The sequence below is a fragment of the Carettochelys insculpta genome, chromosome 13 (assembly GCF_033958435.1).
Source record: "Carettochelys insculpta isolate YL-2023 chromosome 13, ASM3395843v1, whole genome shotgun sequence".
In the NCBI taxonomy this organism is placed as follows: Eukaryota; Metazoa; Chordata; order Testudines; family Carettochelyidae; genus Carettochelys; species Carettochelys insculpta.
In genome coordinates, this window is record NC_134149.1 from 884,039 (window position 1) to 906,147 (window position 22,109).

General features: G+C 49.8%; 1 protein-coding gene across 4 annotated transcripts in view; it reads right to left on the minus strand.

The window, feature by feature from the left end:
• Nucleotides 1-21,738, minus strand: part of NLGN3 (neuroligin 3) — a 135,121-nt gene extending 113,383 nt beyond the window's left edge. For all 4 annotated transcript variants that reach the window (XM_075007417.1, XM_075007416.1, XM_075007415.1 and 1 more), the window contains exon 1: nt 21,645-21,738. The gene's annotated coding sequence lies outside the window, so the exon portion shown is untranslated. The remainder of the gene's footprint in view (nt 1-21,644) is intronic.
• Between the last annotated feature and the right edge of the window lie 371 nt (nt 21,739-22,109).

Sequence of the window (22,109 nt, forward strand, 5' to 3'; positions counted from 1 at the left end):
GAGGAGACCACATCTGCACACAGTACTCAAGATGTGGGCGTACCATAGTTTTATATAGGGGAAGTAGGATATCTTTTGTCTTATTATCGATCCCTTTTTTAATAATTCCTAACATCCTATTTGCTTTACTAACTGCCGCTGCACACTGCGTGGATGTCTTCAGAGAACTATCCACTATAACTCCAAGATCCCTTTCCTGATCTGTCGTAGCTAAATTTGACCCCATCATGTAGTACGTGTAATTTGGGTTATTTTTTCCAACGTGCATTACCTTACACTTACCCACATTAAATTTCATTTGCCATTTTGCTGCCCAATCACTCAGTTTGCTGAGATCTTTTTGTAGTTCTTCACAATCCCTTTTGGTTTTGACTGTCCTGAACAACTTGGTGTCATCTGCAAACTTGGCCACCTCACTGCTTACCTCATTTTCTAGATCATTGATGAACAAGTTGAACAGGATCCGTCCCAGGACTGACCCCTGGGGAACACCACTAGTTACCCTCCTCCATTGTGAAAATTTACCATTTATTTCCACCCTTTGTTTTCTGTCTTTTAACCAATTCCCGATCCATGAAAGGATCTTTCCTCCTATCCCATGACCGCCTAATTTACATAAAAGCCTTTGGTGTGGGACCGTGTCAAAGGCTTTCTGGAAATCTAGGTATATTATGTCCACTGGGTGCCCCTTGTCCGCATGTTTATTAACCCCTTCAAAGAATTCTAATAGATTAGTTAGACACGACTTCCCTCTGCAGAAACCATGCTGACTTTTGCCCAATAATTCGTGCTCTTCTACGTGCCTTGCAATTTTATTCTTTACTAGTGTTTCTACTAATTTGCCTGGTACTGATGTTAAACTTCTTGCTGTAGAGTGATAGAAAACCGAGGAAAACAGAAAAAAGCCTAAACTCCAGCAAGTCAAGTGTCAAAGTGTAACTAGTGGGCCAAAAAACAATTTGAAAAGTAACTAGCAAAGAGAAAAATTGCTGTTAGTTTTTGTAAGTACCTCAGAAGTAAGAAGCCTGCTGAACAACCAGTGGGGCCACTGGATGACTGAGGTACTAAAGCAGCATTCAAGGAAGAGAAGGCCTTTGCAGAAAAGCTAAATAAATTCTTTGCCTTGGTCTTCACTGCCAAGGACATGAGGGAGATTCTTACACCTTAGCCATTTTTTTAGTTCATAAATCTGATAAACTGTCCCATATTGAGCTGTCAATAGAAGAGATTTTAGAATAAACTAACAGTAATAAGTCATCAGGACTAGCTGGTGTTCACCCAAGAGTTCTGAAAGAATTCAAATATAAAATTGCAGAACAACTTATTGGTATCTAACCCATTACTTAAATCAGTATCAGTGCCAAATGACTGGAGGATAGAAAATGAGGGGGAATGATGATACGAGGGAGGTCCTGGAGGCCAAATTTAGGCTGCTAGGTAGAAGACTGAAGTCCAGGACCTCCATGGTCACATTCTCTGAAATGCTTCCAGTTCCTTGCACAGGACTAGACAGACAGGCAGAACTGCAGGGTCTCAATGCGTGGATGAGACAATGGTATAGGAGGGGTTTAGATTTATAAGGAACTGGGGACACTTTTGGGAACGGGGGAGCCTATACAGGAAGGATGGGCTCCACCTAAACCAAAATTGAACCATGTTACTGGCACTTAAAATTAAAAATGTCGTAGAGCAGTTTTTACACTAAAGGCTGAGGGAAAGCCAACAGATGCCGAGGCACACGTGGATTGGATGGTGGCATCCCTTAGGGCAGGATCTCCTACTGGAGCTTCTCTATGTCCTAGTAAGGACGAGAGGATGAAACATGACAAACATGATAAAAGCCAGGTAGAATCTGACAATGAACAGTCAAGTAAAACAGAGTCCCTTTCAATTATATCACATAATGGCAGGCAACTAAAGAGTGACAAGTTTTTAAAATGCTTATATACAAATGCCAGAAGTCTAAATGATAAGATGGGTGAGTTAGAGTGCCTTGTATTAAATGAAGATATCAATATAATAGGTATCACAGAAACTTGGTGGAATGAGGATAATCAGTGGAACACAGTAACATCAGGGTACAAAATTTACTGGAAGGACAGAACAGGTCGTGCTGGAAGTGGGGTGGCACTATACGTTAAAACAAATGTAGAATCAAATGAAGTAAAAATCATACATGAACCAAACTGTACCATAGAATCTCTCTGGATAGTAATCCCATGCTTGAATAATAAAAATATAATGGTAGAAATATATTACCGACCACCTGACCAGGATGGTAATAGGGATTGTGAAATGCTCAGGGAGATTAGGAAGGCTATCAAAATCAAAAACCCAATAATAATGGGGGATTTCAACTATCCCCGTATAGACTGAGTACATGTCACCTCAGGACAGGAAGCTGAGGTAAAGTTTCTCAACACCTTAAATGACCTCTTCTTGGAGCAGCTAGCCCTGGAACCCACAAGAGCAGAGGAGATTCTTGATTTAGTCCTAAGTGGAGCACAGGATCTGGTCGAAGAAGTGAATATTTCTGGACCGCTTGGTAATAGTGACCATAATATAATTAAATTTAACATTCCTGTGGCTGGGAAAATACTACACTGGCCCAAGACTGTAGTATTTAATTTCAGAAAGGGAGGCTATAAAAAAATGAGGAAGTTAGTTAAATGGAAATTAAAAGGTACAGTACTTATAGTGAAATCCATGCCAACTACATGGAAACTTTCTAAAGCCACCATAATAGAGGTTAAACTAAAACGTATACCCCAATTTAGGAAATGTACTAAGAGAACCAAAAAAGTGCCATCCTGGTTAAACAATAAAGTAAAAGAGGCAAAAAGGCATCCTTTAAAAATGGAAGTTAAATCCTAGTGAGGAAAACAGAAAGGAACAAACTCTGCCAAGTCAAGTGCAAAAATATAATTGGGAAGGCCAAAAAAGATTTTGCAGAACAGCTAGCCAGAAAGTCAAAAAGTAATAGCAAAAAAATCTTTTAAGTACATCAGAAGCAGGAAGCTGCTAAACAACCAGTAGGGCCACTGGATGACCGAGATGCTAAAGGAGCACTCAAGGATGAAAAGGCCATTGCAGGGAAACGAAATGATTTCATTGCATCAGTCTTCACGTCTGAAGATGTGAAGGGGATTCCTAAACCCGAGCAATTCGTTTCAGGTAACAAATCTGATGAACTGTCTCAAATTGAGGCATCATTAGAAGAGGTTTTGGAACAACCTGATAAACTAAACAGTAATATGTCACCAGGACCAGATGGCATTCGTCCAAGAGTTCTGAAGGAACTCAAATGTGAAATTGCAGAACCGTAGTTTGTAACCTGTCATTTAAATCAGTTTCTGTTCCAAATGACTGGAAGATAGCTAATGTGATGCCAATCTTTAAAAAGGGCTCCACAGGTGATCCTGGCAACTACAGACCACGCAGTCTGACTTCAGTACTAGGCAAACTGGTTGCAACTCTAGTAAACACCACAATTTTTGGACACAGTGATGAACATAATTTGTTGGGGAAGAGTCAACACAGCTTTTGTAAAGGGAAGTCATGTCTCACCAATCTATTAGACTTTTTGGAAAGGGTCAACACGCATGCAGGCACGGGAGATCCTGTGGATATAGTGTACTTAGATTTTTCAGAAAGCCTTTGACAAGGTCCCTCAACAAAGGCTCTTATGCAAAGTTAACTGTCATGGAATAAGAAGGAAGGTCTTCTCTTTGATTGGTAACTGGTTAAAAGATCAGAAACTAAGGGTAGGAATAAACAGACAATTTTCAGAATGGAGAGAGGTAAATACTGGTGTCCTGCATATTTATAAATGACCTGGAGAAAGGGATAAACAGTGAGGTGGCAAAATTTGCAGATGATACAAAGCTACTCCAAATAGTTAAATCCCAAGCAGATTGTGAAGAGCTACAAAGGGATCTTAATAAACCGGGTGATTGGGCAACAAATTGGAAGATGAAATTTAATGTTGATAAATGCAAAGTAATGCACTATCGAAAATATAATCCCGACTATACATAGAAAATGATGGGGTCTGACTTAGCTGTTACCACTCAAGAAAGAGATCTTGGAGTTATTGAGGATGGTTATCTGAAAACATACACAATGTGCAGCAGCAGTCAAAAAAACCAAAATGTTGGGAATCATTAAGAGAAGAATAGATAATAAGATGAAAAATGTCATATTACCTTTATATAAATTCCCTGGTATGTCCACATCTGAAATACTGTGTACAGATGTGTTCACCCCATCTCAGAAGAGGTATATTGGAATTGGAAAAGGTTCAGAAAAGGGCAACAAAAATGATTAAGGGTATGGACTGTCTGCCATATGAGGAGAGATTAATGAGACTGGGACTTTTTAGCTCGGAAAAAAAGACAATTAAGAGCGGGATATGATAGAGATCTATAAAATCATGACTGGTGTGGAGAAAGTAAATAAGGAATTGTTATTTTGTTCTGCTCACAACACAAGAACTAGGCATCACCAAATGAAATGAATAGGCAGCAGGTTTAAAACAAACAATAGGGAATATTTTTTCAAACACCACACAGTTAACCTGTGGAACTCCTTGCTGGAGGATGTTGTGAAGGCCAAGATTATAGCATATTTAAAAAACAACTAGATAAATTCATGGTGGATAGGTCCATCAATGGCTATTAGCCAGGATGGGCATGGAGGGTGTCCATAGCCTCTGTTTGCCAGAGGCTGGAAATGGGCAACAGGGAATTGACCACTTGATGATTCCCTGTTCTGTTCATTCCCTCTGGGACACCTGGCATTGGCCACTGTCAGAAGACCGGATACTGGGCTTGATGGACCCATGGTCTGTTCAACATATTTATCAATGATCTGGAAAAAGGGGTAAATAGCAAAGTGTCAAAGTCTGCAGATGATTCAAAAGTACTCAAGACAGTTAAGTGCTAAGCAGACAGTGAAAAGTTAGAAAAGCAACAAAATGGCAGATGAAATTCAATGTTCATCAATGCAAAGTAATGCACACTGGAAACATAATCCCCACAATACATACAAAATGATTGATTCTAAATTATCTGTTACCATTCCACAAAGAAAACTCAGAGTCACTATGCATAATTCTCTGAAAACCTCCACTCAATGTGCAGCAGCAGTCAAAAAACCTCACAGTGTTAGGAACCATTAGGAAAGGGACAGATGAGAAGACAGACAATATCATGACACTGTATAGACCCAGCGTGTACCCACATGTAGACTACTTCATGCAGGCCTGGTCACCCCCGTCATAAAGACGACCTATCAGAACTGGAAAAGGCACACAGAAGAGCCACAAAATTTGTTAAAGGTGTAGAACAGTGTCCATAGGCGAACACATAAAAAGATGCAGATTGTTCAGCTTGGACAGGAGAAAACTAAGGGGGTTGGAGGAGATATGATAGAGGACAATAAAATCATTGACTAGTGTGGAGAAAGGTGAAGAAGAATGTTATTTACCCCTTTACCTAACAAAAGAGAGGGAGAGGAGGGTGGGGGAAGGTTGACACTCAACAAAATTAATAGGTAGTAGATTTAAAACACAAAAAAGGGAAGTACTTCTTCATACACACACATTCAATGTATGGAATTTGTTGCCAGGGAATACTGAGAAGACCAAAACTATAACAGAGTTAAAAAAAAAACCCTAAATTAAGTTACTGGAAGATAGGTCCATTAATGGCCATTAGCAAGATAGCCAGGGATGCAACCCCATGTGCTGGGTGTTCCTAGGCTATAACTGCTAGAAACTGAAGCACTAGGTATTGGACATTCTCAGAAGACAGGGTACTGGGCTAGAGCACCCATTTTCTGACAAAGTGTGACTGTCGTGGTATCCCTCCAGGAAGAGTCAGATCATTTTAGTGAACTGCTGTGAATCCTTGCCATCTCTCTCAGGTGAGACAGAAGCAGCACAGTGTCAAACCCCATGGAGAAGCCAATGAGAATGAGACTGAATGTCTGTCCTCTTGCCAGTGACAAAAGTAGAGCATCTATTAGTAACATGATCACACTTCCTGTCCAAGTCCTTGCCTGAATCCAGATAAGGCAACGTCTAGGACACTGGCTTCAACTAGATGGCTTATAGCTGGCCTTTGGTTAGGGTCAAAATGAGCTTGCTCAGGAACGCGGAATTGGCCAGGACTGCAGTATGCAGGGTGGATTTCTTCAGGACTGTTGCACGTTTGTGGGAAAAAAGGAAGAGCCCGTCTTGGAATGAAGTGGTGGCTGTCCTCGTCGGGAATGGCCAAGCACAGAAAGGGCTGGATTCACAGGTTTTGGGCTGAGACTCCTCAGTGAGTGATTTACTAACCGGGGATGGGAGGGCAAGGCATGGCCAAACTATCCCCTGGCTGCGGTAACGGTGGATGATCTGCACTGAGACCACCAGTGCATGCAGCCCTCTGCGGGAGTGCAGGAGAGAGTGGACCATTTTCCCCATACATACAGTGCACTGTAGTGATAGCTAATGTACTTGCTCTGCATCATCTGGAGCGTGAAACACACTGATTTCTGGCGTGCATGGAGCCGTGGGGGTGACCGTAACCATTAGTTATTCAAACAGTGTGAAAGACAGCTAAGCAACAAGAATGGGAAACTCCTCTAAGCCACAGACACAGCAAGTGCCCTACACAGCAGACTCGCCCAAACACATGGAAAACCAACCCTCCATGCCCAATCACCTGTCTCACCCAGACAGCCTCAACTCTGCCCACCACAAAGCCAGCCAAAGCAACAGGTGCTGGATCAAAATCCACACCCTCTAACTGCTGGGCGGGAGGGGGTGTTAACCCACACCTGCTGCTAACTGCCGGGCGTGTCAGCCAGTGGGATAAACCACCTGGGGAGGTTGTGGGCTCTGTATCACTGGAGATCGTTAAGGGCAGGTCAGACAGACAGTCAGGGATGGTCTGGGTAATACTTCATCCTGCCGTGAGTGCAGGGTGCTGCTGAGGTCCCTTCCACCCCTATGACTCTGTGCACACCAGAGATCAGTGTGGCCACTATTACCCTCGTTGTTAGTGCCAGTCACTGCCACAGCCAAAGCACGTGCTGCTAGTGACCAGCCCTGTTCCCCACAGCCAACACACTCCCCTTCCCACACTGCTGGATTTCCCCAAGGGAAAATGAGACACTGCCTGTGCTGGCCCATGCTCCTCCCTCTGTTGCTCATCTGGCTGCTTATCTCCTGCTTGTTGCTGGCCCCAGCTGCCTATCCAAGCCATCCCCTACCCATCTAGGGCTGGCCCCTCCACTTGAGGTTGTTGCTGGTTGTTCAGACTGTCCCAGCACCAACACATCACTCCACTCCTCTACACTGCCTCCAGCTTTTGCAAACAAATTGGTATGGGTAGGACAGAGTTTAAAAAGGGCTGTCCTGAACAAAATGAAACAGATGGTCACTGCAGCTTCCGACCAACACTCCTCCAGCCAGTATGCATGGAGTCTCCGATGCCGCTAGGGACTGACTGCCTCCCAGTGCCAGCATCACATCCCCACGTCATGTTTGACAGATGTACTCACATGCTAGTTGCCCCGATCTGAGGCACATACCATGTACCTGCAAAGTAGAGGAAAATCACAGAGGGGAGCGTCCACTACCTAGCGTCATTTACAAACACCACACAGCACAAACCTGGCCACTTGGGCAGTTAGTCAGGTGAATGTGGAACTCAAAGAAGCCAAAACGAACTCTCCAAACAAGCAAAATGACATTTTTACAGCATTTCCCCACACCTCTCTGCAAGGGGCAGAGCTCAGATAGCAATTTGGTCTACCATAACTCTACCAGGTTAATCAGTTTTTTCAGGTACATTAAACTTCTGCTGCCGCCAGAGAGGTAAGTGTGTTTATTTTTGTTTAAACTCAATGGATAAGGTGAACTTCTTGCTGTGGGCAGGCTCCGAGGCAGCCACATACTGTGATTTTTCATGAAAAGGACTTCAAACAAAGGCAAGACTACCTGAAAGGTGGCACTCTGCAACACTAACTTAACTACAGAACTTCTCCACCCAAAGTATCTAGTAATGTTCAAGCAAGCTTAGACTGATAATTCCAAAACGGGAGCTTGCAAAGGACCCACTGAACAGAAACTCCTGGTGCAATCCCAGCTGTGCAGTCACCACTAGCACCTTCCTAACTGCACAAAGAAGGAGACCTTAGCACAAACGCAGGCCAGCTCCACACCACCATGAGTGATGGACAGCAGCTGCTTCCACCATACTATGGGGGTACAAGGACTGCAGCAGATTCACATTACAGACCCACAGCTAACTGGCTGGGATGAAAACAGACTGATGTCAACTGTGTACTGCTGACACAATATCCCTCCAGCTCCCAGGCCTCCATCCCATACCAGGCTCTCATCATCCCAACACTGAATGGCAGCTCCACCCCCGTGCCCAGCCCCTGCAATGACTGCTCTGCATAATGCTGCTCCCTGCCAGCGATCTACCAGAGAGAAAGCAGCTTGGAAGACAGCTTTCCCATGCTCATCAAAACAGAGCTGACAAGGGAAAAGCCAAAACCTAGGAAGGATAAACATGAGCTTCCATGTGGCAGGTTGAGGCTATCAGTTTCCCATCCTCTCACCTCTGCCAACCTGCTCCCCCCAACACATACACAGACACTCAGCATTCTGGCTTTTTGCACCCTTGCAGCAACTGCAGCTGGGATGTTCCGTGTCTAGTCAATGCCCCATTGGCAGACAGCCTCCAAAATGTTTGATACATTTCAAGGGGACAGAAGGGCTCAGTACAACCACCTCTTCCCAGCCCTACGTAATACTGGTCAGAGATCCTCACCCATGAGTTCCTGAAGCCAGCCTAGAATTAGAGTTGGGGGACGTTTTTCAGAAAAATCAGTTATTCACTGAAAAATGCAGTTTTTACTCAAAACTATTAACAAATCCACACTGAATCACTGAATAGCTTCAAATAAACTGAAAAAAAAATCAAAACATTTTGGAAGGATTAAAACAAAATGTTTCAACCCCAAATTTTTCATTTTAATTTCAGATGTTTTTGGAAAAGCAAAGAACTAGACTCATTGGATGCTGGAGGAGGAGGAGTTAGCTGGGGTGGCTTCCTGGCCTGTGCTGTGCAGATCAGATTAGATGATCAAAGTGGTCCCTTCTGTCTGGGAATCTGTGAGCAGGTGAGTTCTCTTTCTGACCCCCAGCCAAACACTTGCCAAGGATGCTGGAGACCCCAGTTCAATTCACCCTCTTCCAGAGCCGAAGAAATTTGAACTTGGGACCCCCCCCCGCCCAAGTGCAGGAGAGTATCTGAGCCATTCTGGTAGAGGCCTCTAAATCTATCCTGTGAAAATTGTTCCATTTTGTATAACAGAACTAATTAAAGGAGCAACAACTTGAACTTGGTGATAGCTGATGTAGCCTGCTTACCTGGCTACAGCCAGTCTCTGTACCTGCCCCCCGATCATTGGGCCGGCCGCTGGATTTCACAAGGCCTTGTCTGCCTTCTGTCAGAAATCTCTTCCTTACTCAGGTTTTGCAGTTCACGTTTAAGGCCAGTGGGATCACCAGCACTACTTGCACACCAAACCTACTGCCATGAGGTGGACCAAGACCAAATAACCCCTTAATCTGCTCTTTGGTAAATGCATCCCTAGTCTCTTGCTATCAGGAAGGTTCTTCTAGACCCAGACCTAACAGCCAGCAGTGGTCTCACTATTGCTGCATTCAGAGACAATTTCACCTTCCTACCCCCCATTACAGTTCTCCTCTTATTCATCCCAGGATGGTTTTCCCCTTTACATCCTAGCATTAGAAGCTCACGTTTCATGGATTATCTGCCACAACCTTATCCTTTGCAGAGCTGCTGCATTCTGAGATACAGACCCAAAAAGCATGACACCCTCATTCTTTGTTCCTAGTTATACTGCCTTTTGTTTGGCTACATTCAAACATTTCCCAATACTCAAACCCTGGGAAGCCTATGGCACCTCACCAGCTCCTACGCAGAGAGCACCACACTGACGCCAAGGGAGCCACAAGACCTGCCCTGGCCCAGCCCTCTCCCCAGCCTTCCTCCCGCACGCAGGCATGTTGACAACAGAGGCTTCGCAATGGATTCCACCTGAGGCCAGAGAAGCAACTGCTCTGATTGGGATGTGTCAGACCGAGGCTGCTGTCATTAGACATGGACCTCTCTTGCCACTGAGCAGCAGCAGGGCAGAAGAAACCAGAGCCACAGAGAAGGTGCTTCCTGCCTGTCCCACAATAACTACTATCACCCCAAAACAAGTGGGTTCCTGACACAGGCAAAGCCCACTCAGCACATTGATTAGAAGATCAGAAACTAAGGGTAGGAATAAACAAGACAGTTTTCAGAATGGAGAGAGGTAAATGCTGGTGTCCTGCATATTTATAAATGATCTGGAAAAAGGGAATAAACAGTGTGATGGCAAAGTTTGCAGATGACACAAAACTACTCCAAATGTGGGAGTAGGGGAGGCAGAAGCTGAAATGCTGCAACCTGGAGCTGGGTCCTATGAGAGATCCCAGAGCAGGAACAACTCCCACTCACAACCCTCCTGAGCACCAGAGTATGAGCACTCACCCTGCTAGGCCCAGCTGGGATCTAGGAAAAGGGGGACACTATGCCACAAAAGCCTCCAAGCAGGAGCATGAACCTTCCCTCCACCAGGGGAGACCTCACCTTTGAGACACTATCCAAGTTTTACCCAGCTGACAAACCTGCTCTGAAATGCACAGAGATGGGAGAGGAACAGAACCTGCCCAGCGGGAGGGAGAGAGGCCAACTGCCCACCCAGCTCCCCCGCAGGTTCTTGGCACACACTGTGCAGGCTTCACGCTCAGCACCTCTCAGACTTCAGCACAAGCTGGGCGTGATCTCAGCCTTCTTACCAGCATTGTCCCAGGTCCTGCCAGGCTGTGAGCAGGAGACATGATGGAGCATCCACCAGGTGCTTTCAGTAGGCACCAGCATAGCGCACAAGCTCAGCTCGTGGGGAGGGGCGCTACTATATGGAGGCCGAAGGCTCCACATCAGGGAAGAACCTGACAAGACTTCACACAGGCATGTCCTGCAGCAGCCACTGCTCCGCTGAAGTGACGTCAGCCTCCCTGAGAGCTGCCAGGCAGGACACACTGTACATACAGTCTGCAGTACTCCCTGACTGCTGGGCTCCTTCAGACATAGCGGTCGGTGTTCCTCACCAACTACAGCTTGCATCCACAAATTGAATTTCGCACTGGTGTGCCCTTGAACAAGACACAGGTGGTTGAAGAATTCTTTGTTGCTCACTCCCCTGCTGCATCTGCCTCCTGTTCTCCTCACCCCCACTTCTGCTTCTGCACTGAGTGGGGGAAGGGCCCCACAGCCACCTGCCCCAGACTCCTGCAGGACAGCACTTGCTCTCGGCTGAGCTGTGACAAGACAGAGGCCCGGGCAGCTCCCTAGAAACAGAGGGGAGAGCAGCCCAGAGGGCTGATCACAAGGACACAGCATTCCAGCACCAGTTCGCAGCCCCATGGCACTGCATTATTTTTGTAAATCTTTTTAACAAACAACACTGATTTTTGCACTTGGTAAAAATGAAAGGTGCTCTCTGGATATTTCCAGAAAAGACTGCCAGAACAGCCTCAATTCTCACCCCAAGCCTTTCACCCCAAGCTCCCCTGCCCCATCATGTACACCAAGAAAGAAAGGGGGAAAGGGAGGAGATAGACAAAAGAGCCCTGCCCCCCCCTTGCTACCCTCATACATAGGCACAGAAAACCCAGGGCAGACGCTGCTTGCCCCTGCCTGGTCCCAGATAGAGACAGCAAAACTGCTCGCAGGAACATCTCTCCCCACCACAACACAGGAATAAGCCTGGGACTCCATCTTCTACTTTCCTGCCGCCGTGAACAAGGCTGATCCAAACAGCTCTGAAACAGGAGCACCGGAATTGCTAGACCAGAGCAGCACCAGAATCCAGACCCCAGCTTCAGCTGCAGGAACCCCCAGGAGAGAATGTGCCTCTACCTAACCCCCAGCAACCGGATTTGTCCCCTGCCAGAGGGTTCGCTTTGCTGTCCTTCTGCCCTAATGGAACTGAGGCTGTCACCGGTCACAGGTTGGCACAGCCTTGCAGTCCCTCTGAATCCTATGATTCCATGTCACCATCTAAATGTCTCAGTGCTAAACGCACAGTCTCCAACACCTCCCGGCAGAGAATTCCACAGGTCAATTATGGCACGTGAAAAAGTACTTGCTTCTGCAGTGCACTGCCTTTTCGTGTCCCTACTGGCACTTGATCCTGTGCCATGAACACAGGAGAATGGAGGCCCCTGGCCTCCCTGCTCTAGATGGTGCATCGGTGTAGGTCCCTCTGCCGCAGGCATGCACAAATGGGGAGGTGTGAAATTTTCTAAGGGGAGGTGCAGCACGATCAGCTCCTGGGTCCCAGGCTCATCCACCTCATTAAAAATGTTCAAATGTTACTGGTTTTATACCTGCGTATTCGCAGTGACACACCAGTTAGTAACGGTTTTACATTTTACAGACCTACTTTCTCACACACGCTGAAAGTTTACACCTGCGTATTTGCAGTGACACACCAGTTAGTAACGGTTTTATATTCTACAGACCTACTTCTCACACACGCTGCAAGTTTACACCGGCGTATTCGCAGTGACACACCAGCTAGTAACGGTTTTACATTCTACAGACCTACTTTCTCACACACGCTGCAAGTTTATATCTGCGTATTCGCAGTGACACACCAGCTAGTAACGGTTTTACATTCTACAGACCTACTTTCTCACACACGCTGCAAGTTTATATCTGCGTATTCGCAGTGACACACCAGCTAGTAACGGTTTTACATTCTACAGACCTACTTTCTCACACACGCTGAAAGTTTATACCTGCGTATTCGCAGTGACACACCAGTTAGTAACGGTTTTACATTCTACAGACCTACTTTCTCACACATGCTGCAAGTTTATATCTGTGTATTCGCAGTGACACACCAATTAGTAACGTTTTTACATTCTACAGACCTACTTTCTCGCACACGCTGAAAGTTTTTTTCATATATACATAACCGAAATTTCTGTCCATTTGAATTACATTAGGCAGGTTGGGGGGAGCCCCCTGCCAATCACAGGGATGAAAAGTGGGGTCTAATGTAACAAGTTTGCTCACCCCAGCTCTACCTCACCCTCTTATTTGTCTGCTCATCAAACATTGTCAGTAGTTTCTCTCTCTACGTGGCCTCTCCCAAGCCCTAGTTCTTCTCATCACCTACCCCAGAACATGTCCAAGCCCTGTGCCATCCTTTGAGGTGGGCTGGCCTGGAGCAGTTGTGTCCTGTTCCACCCCAGTCTCTGCCCACTGATTATGGCACTAGAATATTGCTGTCACTTTCTTGCAGCCCAGCGGCCTTCCCAACAGCAGCTGCACACTGAGCTCAAATTTCATTGGCCTACTGCTCATCATGCCCAAGCCTTTTCCCTGACTTAACACAGTGATGAGTCTGGGGTGTCTGTGCTTTCCACCACAGGTAAGTAAAAGGATATGGGTGAGGAAAGTAGACAAGGACTGATCAAAGCAAGATCAAGACCCTGTTCTTATGCTGGTATGTCCCAAAATGTTGGACACAAAGGGGTTACCTGAAGACAACATGGAGAAGCAACATTGAGAGCCAAATGCCCGGGGACACCAAGGCTGCCATGGCACTAAAGCAGGGTCAAGTAATCTGTTACCAAAAGCCACTCAGATCAGCAGCAGGCTTGGTGACAACTGAATACAGGTCTACAGGGAAGAGATATGATCAGCAGCCTCCACGCAATCAGGGCCCAGGTAAGAGAGCCAAGTGGTGGCAAGCAGGGGAAAGATACAAGCCAGGAACTGTGCAGCCTGGGATATAGGAGAGGAGAGGGACTCACCCTGCACCCCACAGATGAGGCGGAATGCCTGTTCTCCAGGGCAGGAGCAATGGACTGCTTGTGAGCCCTGCAGGCAATGCTTTCTCTTCCTGCAGTCCAAAGGGGAGAGAACTACCTGAACCACAGGTGTAAGCTCATGGGGTCAGGGCAAGCTGAGGCCAGACCCTGCTGACCCAACTTCCCAGACCCCAGCAACTCTCCACTGCTCACATCCAGGCCCCTCCGGCCCTTCCCCACCCACTCAGACACTGGGTTCAGATTGCGCGGCTCTGAACATGCCCCTCTCCCCAGTCTGTGCAGAGGAGACCAGCAGCCCCCTCATCACTGCATCTCCTCCAGGAGAACAAATCCAGTTGGTGGGACCAGGAGCAGCAGGGGATCCCAAGTGGCAATGTTTGCGCAGCCCCAGGCACCCCACACTGCAAGGCAAGGACTGGCGGAAGACAAAGCAGAGACAGGGAAAGTGGAGGGGGCCAGATGGGTCCTTCTCCCCAGCACTCTCTGCTGGCACAGCTTCCAGCTTCCATAGTGGAATACCCACTTCCACCCCAGTCTGCACCACGGTGAAAGAACTCACCTCTTGGGCATGACAGGGAATCCTTGTGGGGGCTGCAGCACTGGCACGTCAGAGCAAGCTTAGCAGAGGCTGAGGGATTCAGCTGCTCTCTCCTTCACCCCATGAGCATGGCTGTAACATGCCATGCATACAGCCCGTAGCACTGCTTGGCACAGAATGGCTGGGAATACCAGGGATTTCTTTGTCTGGATGGCCTCATTTCTGAGGCAAGACCATGAAATGCACAGAAGGAAGGTGATGCACAGAGCTATCCCCCGCCATGCTCCCCCAGAAAGAAAAACAGCTCTGAGCCAAACCACACATTCAGCCATCTCCCCAGAGCCCTGCCTCCCTGGCACACACAGAACCCCCTTCTTTTGTGGCTGCCCTTGTAGAACTTGTCCATTGCGCAAGGGCTGTGGCAAGGTCTGGATGCTAAAGCAGGTACGTGGAACCTGCCTGCCACCAGCACACAAAGGGCGCCCAGCCAGCATTTAGGAAGTGTGCTCCCACCATTCTGGCAGCATGCAGGATCAGCCTCTTCAAGTATTACCTTCCATGCACAAAGACCCTTCCCTGAATGCAGAATGCCACACGTGCTGATCACCCATAAAACAATCGGACATTAGTGTCTGACATAGCCACACCACAACCTTTGTGCAGTCTCCAGGGCATGGTTCTGCTCCAAACTCTCCACCATATGCCCTGCTGGTTGGGCTGACACATCTGCCTGCAAAGCCAAGTCTGTCCTGTGGGCAAGTTGGCTGTAAGGTGCTGAGAAGAGACACCCTTGCCCAGGATGCAGCTGGGGCTGCCGACTTCACTGCATTGTAATTTGGGGCAGAGAAACAGAGTTTACAGCAACAGCCTCCGATACCACCTGGAACAAGGCCTTGTCACACTGTTGGGGATGGGATAGAAAACACAGAACTCAGCAAAATCAGCCCCTTCCCCACCCTAGAGGATGGGCACCTTCCCATATTAGCAACTGCCTGGGACAAGCACCACAGGTCACCTCCCCACCACAGTGTTATGGGTGGATCACTCACATCCCTGGGCCAGTCTCTGTCCATCCAAGGGCCCAGGAAGCAGTGGCTCTTCAGCTTAGTGCTCTGCAGCCCTGTGAGTGATTTACAGTGGAGACCTGTATGGAGGCAGGGCCTGATGTGCGAGTTCTGTGACATCTCTGTAGGACTTTGGCAATTCCCACCCAATAACCCCTTCCAGACAAATATCACATGTGCCTCTGGACCCTGAGAACTCCCCAAGTTCCAGACAGCGCTAACTGGAGCCATCACTTCCCATCCCTGCTCCTTCAGGGCACTTTCTCCCAAGCCACTGTCCTAGACACCTGGGATACACAGTTTCAGCTGTGGTGAGAAATACAGGCACATTTATTTATGCATTCATGTTTCATACACACACCAGCATCCCTCTGAGGAGGCGGGAGGAGGGCACTGCGCAGATGGCAATGGAGCTGAACAGACAATCTGCTCCCAGTTAGCAATTCTGGCACTCATCAAGCACACAACCAGTCAGACCAGTAGTGCAAAGTCATTTTGCCCTCTCTTGTGTAAGTGCTCCCCTCACATAGCTCTTCAGGTGCCCCTCAGAACCAAGCCATGGTCCTCCCTCTGTTGCACCCGAGCGTACCCTCACACGCAGCCACTGCTCCTCAGCCCTGCCCTGCAGTCACACTGGAAATTCCAGCCCTGGCTTCTCCTTAGCAGAGACTTTTCAGCAGACACAGCCTGGGCAAGACACCACTGCTTTGTGGTGTCAGTCCCTCTCACACTGTCCTAAGGCCTATCTGAACCCGGCCTTCAGAGCAGTGAAAGGTCTCAGAGGTGCAGACTTGCTCCAACTGCCATCAGTGACTATCTCAAGCACAGGCAGGAGCCTCATCTACCACAGCATCAGTCTCTTTTGATTCCCACCCCATCATGCAGCATGGCTTCCGAATCGAGCTTTCCACCAAAGTGCATTTCCAGCCCTCCTGGTTGGGGGAAGCCATCCAAGAGGGATACAGAACAATCAACCTCGTTTTAACGTACCTACTTGGGTGCCTCCCTATGTTGAATGTATGTATTCTCACATGCCCCAGAGCAGCAGCACAAGGCTGCTCTCCCACTTCCACAGGTGGGGATGGAGGCTCCAAAGAAACTGAGGGCTTGCCCCAGGTCACACAGAGAGCTCCCAAACCACTTGGCTCTCTTTCCTCTCTGGACTACAAACGGACACACATACGTCAGATGACACTGCACCCCTACGTGCATGTGCGCTGCCCACGGCTGTCTGACACACACTAGATAAATGCACACAGGGCTTGCTAGTTACGGTCATTTGAACCCAACTTCCCAATGAGCCCACCTCATGTATTTAAAAATTAGTTCTGACAGCACAGGGGTACAAGTGGCCCAGGCACCTTGATGGTATGATCTCTGACTGCACGCACACAGCCACCCAGTTAAGCTCATGGCTCTGACAGCATGTGCATATGGGCAACGGCACAACCATGCTAACAGCAAAGGCAAATTAAGCAAACACATGCACAATGCTAAAATGAGACCTCTAAACGTCAGCACTGAACCACTCCCTGCAGACCCTTTTAGATGTATCCAGCTAATGAGTGGATTCTACATTTAATTCACTTGCTGAGATCATGGGGCTATAGAAAGGTGGGGTGGCTGCATAGGACAAGGTAGTTTAACTGGTGAGATAAGAATTCAAATCTCTCTCCTACAAATTAACACCCTCTCTGCTCCTGCCTAAAATGCGGATCTACATGTTCCCCTATGTCCAAAGCACCCCCATCCAGGTGAAAAGAACCCAAGGCATTACCCACCCCTCCCAGGAACCTTCCTGCCCCTTACAGAGTGGGGGAAAAACTCTCATGTCCCATCAGATGCCTCCTACACTACGATTACAGGGACAACAGAAACTACAGAGAACCATACCAACACACCAGGGTTAGCAATAGGAAACAGCACAAGCTCCATCCAAGAGTGTCCAGATACTTCAATGCTGCAGACCAAGGGCCTATCACAAAGAGCACATCCCTTGGCTCTCTGGAAGCTTTTCATAACAGAACTAAGGGCCCTGAAGGCCTTTAAACAAGCAAGAACTTCATCTGGTGAGCATGGCAGCTCAGGGAAAGCTGCCACAAACAGATCTCATGCTGGCTGCGGGACCCAACAGGGACACACCAGGGGCTGGGTGTGATGGGGTTCAGGGGTCCCCCTGCACTGCACCTCGTGCACTGGCAGGAGTGACTCTCACTCAGCAGGTACAACAGGAGGTTTATTAGGCAACAGATGTCCAGTTTCTCACAGAAGCACCAGTACAGCAGTCAGAGACAGTCTTTCCACCCTGTCCTGGGGAGAAGACCCCAAGGGGTGCCCCTCTGGGGTGTAGCTTTCCCCCTCCTCAGGCTGGCTGCCTTCCAGCTCTCTCTTCCCCTAGCCTCTCACTGCCATCCCCCGATTCAAAAACCAGCTCGGCTCCTCCCTCCTCTTTGTTCAGGGCAGAGGTGTTACCTGCCAGTTGTAGCCCCAGGGTCATCCTCAGCCACTGGGAGCTGCTCTGCTTGTCTCTCACATCCAGCCTGAGTCTCGCATTTGCACTCCCCCCCGCCCCCGACTCCATCACACTGGGCGAGAGAGCAGGCAGTGTTCTGGAACTTAAGGGACCCTGTGAGCCAGAAGGAGACTGAGACTAGGCTTCGATAAGCAACTTCTCTGCCTCTCTTCTGCTTCAAACTTCTTCCACTTCCGAGCAAGGAAAGGCTCCCTCATATTCCTAGTAGCATTCTACAACTCCCCCTCCTCCTCCACAGGTATTTACACTGACAACAGCCAGAGAAAGGTTCTTCTGACGCCTCCTGCTGAGGGCTCCTTCTAGGTCCCAAAGCTGGTTAACCTCAGTGCAGTCCTCAATCCTAAAGACTGCAAATCTCTAAGACTTCAGAGCGCCTAAATCAGCCTCTCAGGCTAAGGTGACCAATAATGAGGTAATCTGCAAACACTGCAAGTCACACTTCCCACCAGTACCTCGCCCGGGCCAGGGAAACCAATGATCCAGCCAGTGGATCAAATTCAGCAATGGTCAAATGTCACCTGAAGCATGTTGTAAATATGCTAAGGACAAGAAGTGCTTGTGCAAATCAGTGCACATAACCACCCAACTCACACTCTGAATAAGTGTGCATGCAAGTTAGATGTGACACTGCCCAAACATTTTGCACATCTAAACATTCTATATTCTGTCCCACAGAATCACACAAGTTGAGATGGAAATCCCCCTCAGCTCTGTTGGCCCAGGCCCCTTGCATTTTTCATACCTTCCAATCTCTGATTAAGCACAAAGGCTCCCACTCACTGCCTCACACAGCCTAGCACACCTTGCTGTCAGGAAGTTGGGGTAGTGCGACCCCATATACCACACTCAAGCCTTTTGCACTGTGCTTGTTAGCACCCTGCAAATATCTCAGACCAACCCCTTAGCCACTTATTTGACTGGATGCATCACGCTCAGCCCCAATCATTTCTATGGATTTTCTCTGAACAGCTCCATTTTGGCCAAGTTGCTTTAGCGCTAAGGATCCAAACACGACCACCATCATTGAGCTAGTGCCTGCTCAGACCCAGACCTCTCGTGTCACCTTCTCCCCATCTCCCGGATTACTTCCCCACAAAATCCCATTCTGTTACTTCCTACCAAGGTTTCCAGCCTCTCTGGCCCCTTTGAATCACATGTCTGGCCTCCCTAGAGTTCCAGCCTCCTGCCAATTTATGGTCACCCAGCACTATTGTCTGTAAGCTGTTTTCTTCCTCTGCTCAAGTAGCAGTGAAGATGTTTGACCCCCAGCAATGACACCCAACAACAAGCTAATTAAACTTAACCTCCTTTAGAGCTCCATATTCCTGATAGGACACCCTTCATTCACCTTCCCCCAGGCCTTCTCCCATTCTTGCCTTGACCTTGGTTACCACTTCTCTCTGGTTCCCCAATGCCCAGCAGGCATGTCCACCTCCTCACAGAGGCTGAAGAGCTACTGTTCACTACCCATTCACTTCAGGATCCTGCTCAAAAAGACACCTTCCTTGTTCTTAACTCTCCAGGACTTGTTCTAGATAACCTAAGGGATTGTCTCTTTCCCCAACTAGGCCCTCCTCCTCATCCACCTACAGTCTCTTTCCTCTCGCAGCAGACAGACATTCCCATCACAAAGCACTCTCCTCAGCATCTCTGTCTACATCCCTGCCGCCCCGGTGGCCATGCAACCAGGTTATAATTAATGAGTACGTAACCCCTAGCACGCTAGTAGTTTAGAAGACTTATTACAACCCTTGAGCTGACATATTCTGTGCCCTGAAGAGCTACCAATCTGACACGACAAGAGATCTGTGCAAGGAGTAAAAGGATGCCCAGAGGGGAACAGATGTGTTCCAGAAGAAGGGTCAGCATCGCAGCAAGAACAGAGCTAGATGCGAGAAGAGGTGGTGCCTAGTGAGAGGACTGGGAAGAGGTAAAGGAAGAGTAGAGAACAGAGATGTAGGAGGGCAAGATGTAGAGAGATACAGCTGCAGCAGTGGGAATCATAGAGCACAGCAACAGGGACATTAGAAATACTAGTGAAACAATGGCATGTGGGAGAGACTGGAGACAAGGAGAGGGCAGAAGAGGGATCACCAGGGCTTACACTAAAACTTTAGCTGTGCAAAGATGGAGCTCAGGTAGAAAAGGAGGCAGCAGTAGAATAGTGTAGACTACGGCTCTGCTGAACACCCAAGGCCACAGAGGATGGGACAGGGAAACCATGAATACAGAAGTGAGAGCTGAAGCAGTGGGAGCAGCCAGGATAAAATCCAGAGGGCTGAAAGTCACTATGCTCTCAAACGAATCACATAGGAAACTGATAAAAGACGAAACTGCCATGAACACTTTTCACAAAGCCACCGCACTGGAGCTGTCCTGCCCATATTCATCCTATAATACAGGGAGACACACATCACACAGAGCTGGAAGCGACCTTAGGAGGTCACTGACGCCAGTCCCCTGTTCCCTGGGAGGACCAAGCACCATCCCTAACAGGTTGGGGGGGTTTTTTGTTTGTTTTTTTTCAGATCTGTTTGTCGCACACCCCTAAATGGCCCCTCAAGTACTGAGCTCGCAAAGCTGCTCTCCCCGCTGGCTAAACAAGTTCTGAGCTAGGGCGACCCCACGTCTCACAGAGCGGCCAGAGCCTCTGAGCAGCCCTTGAGTCCCGTGGGAGCGGGACCAAATCCGTCCCTGCAGTGCATTTGTTCCCATCTCTGCGCCCCAGAGCGGTGAGCTCACCCAGCCCGGGCAGCGCACGGCGCAAGCCTGCCCGCCGGACCGGCTCACTCTGCAGGAGCCCAGCAGCAGCCTGACCTCCCGCCCTGCCTGGAACCCCGACGGGCCGGGCGTGCCGAGGCCTCCGGCCGGCCACGGGGCTGCCCTGGGCGGCTCGTCCCTCTCCCGCCGAAGGGATGGTCCGAGCCCGGCCCCAGGGCCCGCCGGCGGGGGGCGAAGCTCCGCTCTACGGCGCGGTCCCCGACCGCACCCGCACCCAGCCCGCGAAGGGCCGCGGCGGCAGCAGCCGGGTTTGGGCCGCCTGGGCCGGGCGGGCTGATTAGCGCGGGACACGCTCCCGCCGGCCCTGCCCGCGCAGCCACGAGCGGCGGCCCGGCGAAGCTGGAAGGCGGCCGAGGGGAACCGAACCGAACCGAACCGAACCGGGCCGGGGGAACCGAACCGAACCGGGCCGGGGGAACCAGCTGAGCGCGGCACAATCCCCCATTCACACCGTCACCATGGCAACGCCGGCTGCGCGGAGCGCCGCTCCCCCCGCCCCACCCGAGCGGCCCGGCCCGGCCCGGCCCGGCCAATCCCCCCACCGCCGCCGCCGCCCCCCGGCCCGTCCCTTCTCCCCCCCCGCCGCCGCCGCCGCCGCCCCCCGGCCCGGCCCGGCCCGGCCCTTCTCTTCTCCCCCGCCGCCCCCTAACCTGGCCTGGCCTGGCCTGGCCCGGCCCTTCCCCCCCACCCGAGCCAGCCCCTCCTCGCCGCGCCCCCAACCCCCCGCGCCCCGCGGAGCCCCGGCCGGCCGCTGACACTCACCCGGGGGGGCAGCCGCGTGGCTCCGCCATATCGGGTCCGGGCGGCTACTCGGCTCAGCTCAGCCCAGCCCGACCCCGCGCCCGAGAGCGCGCGGCGCGTGCACGGCGGGCGGGAGCGCGCGTTCCGCAACCCTTTCGTCTGCGCGCGCGGCCGGCCCCAGCCGCCAGTGACCCCCCCTCCCCGCCAGGCACCTGCCGCCGCTGCACGGCCCCTCCCCCCGCCAACCCCCCCCTCCCCTCCCCCGCCAAAACCCCCTCCCTCGCACAGCCCCCGCCCGTCACCCCTCCCCCGCCAAACCCGCTCCCCCACACAGCCCCCTGCCCATCACCCCTCCCCCCCTCAGCCTCCAGCCACCCCTGCACAGCCCCCTCCCGCCTCAACTCCCCACCAGCCACCCCTCCCCCTCCACTGCCCCTCCTGCCCCCACAACCTAGCACCACCACCCCAACTGCCCTGCCATTGGAC